Source organism: Lactuca serriola, chromosome 6 (genome assembly GCF_051521515.1).
Source record: "Lactuca serriola cultivar US96UC23 chromosome 6, Lser_US96UC23_V15, whole genome shotgun sequence".
NCBI classification, from domain to species: Eukaryota; Viridiplantae; Streptophyta; class Magnoliopsida; order Asterales; family Asteraceae; genus Lactuca; species Lactuca serriola.
The window spans coordinates 8,289,574-8,291,825 of NC_136413.1; the positions used below are offsets into that span (position 1 = coordinate 8,289,574).

Genomic DNA, 2,252 nt, shown 5'->3' on the forward strand with positions numbered 1-2,252 from the left:
AACCCTCAATGTGAGCTTAGACTCCCGAATATCACCAAGAGCTCTAGCAGTGTTTAGTAGCGGGCGACCAAGAATAATCGGTACATTGGGATCTTCTTTAATATCCAATACCACAAAGTCTATTGGAAAAACTAATTTCCCAATTTTTACTAAAATATCTTCCACAATGCCCCGGGGTTGTGTTACTGAACGGTTCGCCATGTGAATAGTCATCTTTGTAGCCTTCAACTTTTGAATATTCAACTTTTGATAAAACGAAAAAGGCATGAAATTTATGCTAGCCCCCGAATTGGCTAATGCATAAATCTTCATATTATTCCCGAACTCACATGGAAGAGTGAGGTGTCCAGGATCCCCCATCTTCTTAGGTATGTCTCCCAATACAGCACTTGAACTTTGCTCACTTAGGATAACCTTAGAATTCTCCTTTAGTTGTTGACGAGTGTGTAACAAGTCTTGTAAGAACTTCGCGTATTCTGGAATTTTTGCAAGCGAATCAATAAAAGGAGTATTAATAGGAATACCCTTTATTTGTTGAATAAACTCCAAATGTTCCCTTTTAAGTGGACTGATATGTGCTCGAGACGGGAATGGTAAAGGTGGTTGATAGGCCGAGATAGTTTCAGAAATCTTTTGTTCAGAAAGAGGCCACGACGTGGGCAGATAAGTCTCACGACGTGAAGCATGTGTTTCAGCAACATTTTCAATCTCGAGCTTCGGCTTCTTCGGCTTTGGATCGGGTTGTTGTGGTTCCACTTCTAAGGCTTCTAAGAACTCAGAAATCGCCTCTTCTTCAATATTTATGGCCCTTACGTGAGATTGGGTCTTCTTTTCAGGAATTTTCGGGAACATCTTCTCATTAACCAAAGTGGTATGTTGACGAAGTTGTACTTCAAGGTTATTGATGGAGGCTTGTTGATTATTTATTAATGCTTGCTGATCTATCATCATCACGTGATAATTCTTCATTATAGTTCTTTGTTCTTCCATTGCAGTGTCGGTAGCATCATGTCTTTTTTTTTCCTGAAGCTTCCATAAATTTCATCAACATGGTCTCTAATTCTGATTTCTTCTCAGCTAGTGGTTGCTCTCTTTGGTAGAAGCCCCGGCCAGTTTGTTTATATTTTTCTTCCTTTTGCTTCTTGTATTCATCGTAAGGCAGGCATTCTTTCCTTGGTTTTCTCCAATCTTCATCATATTTGTCCCCAACTGAGTAGCATACTTGAGCTTTCTTGTTCCCATATTCATCCAAATTACACTCCTTTGTCAAGTGAGGTCCACTACATCTCTCGCAACTAACTCGAATTGCATGAACTGATTGGTCCATTTGAGTCAATCTCCTCTCTATAGTGTTGAGCATTGCCATCACAACCGCCATCTCTTCAGTTTGTGTACCTCCACTGCCTTTTATTCCATCACGCCCTGGGTTGTGATACTCACGAGAGTGCCTTGAAAACTCTTCAATGAGCTCCTTGTCCTGATTTGGGTTCTTCTTTGTTAGTGCTCCTTGCGAATCAAGGAGTTGTCTAGTCATGACATTCACCCCATCATAAAATATCGACATCTCTTGCTGGATATTGAGGTCATGTTGAGGACAACTCCTTAACAACCCCTTGTAGCGTTCCCAGGCCTCGTATATCGACTCCCCCGGATTTTGCTCAAAGTTGGCAATTGCCTTCTTGAGTTTACAGATTTTGGAGGGTGGGCAAAACTGATCTAGAAATCTCTCACGCAATTGGACCCATATGATGATTGTACCAGATGGGAGTGCCTTCAACCGGTCTTTTGCTGCTCCCTTGAAAGTGACTGGTAGCATCCTTAGCAAAGCTGTCTCCCTTGGGATATTAGGAGTATTAAAATAATCCGCAATATCATTCACCTCATCTAAATGTTTGAAAGCATCCTCGTGATCCTTCCCGTAGAATGGGATATCCTTAAGTGCAGTAAGGATATGTCCTTTTAACTCGAATGTGGCATTGGCAGGAATCGTAGGATGTACTAAACCCGACCCCACATCATCTCAAATGCGCTTCTTGTAGTCCCCCATGTCCATCTCATCAATGTTCGCCATTTCTTTCTCCGGCTCGTTCTTGGGTTCACTTGTAGGTAATTCAAATTCAAGCTCGGTATCGTATTCGGACTCGGCTTGGACGGGTACTTGATCTAAGTGTTCAAGCTTGCTCTTGTTCTTTGAAGATGAACTTGACTCCTCCGTTTTCTTCCCTGACTTCCTTGATTACACTGATTTGAAT

At 41.7% G+C, this 2,252-nt stretch overlaps 1 non-coding gene across 1 annotated transcript; it reads left to right on the forward strand.

Moving 5' to 3' along the window:
* The first annotated feature begins 1,580 nt into the window (after positions 1-1,580).
* Positions 1,581-1,687, forward strand: LOC145060827 (small nucleolar RNA R71). The gene has a single exon (XR_013687010.1). It is a non-coding gene; the product is annotated as a small nucleolar RNA R71 (small nucleolar RNA).
* Positions 1,688-2,252: the final 565 nt, after the last annotated feature.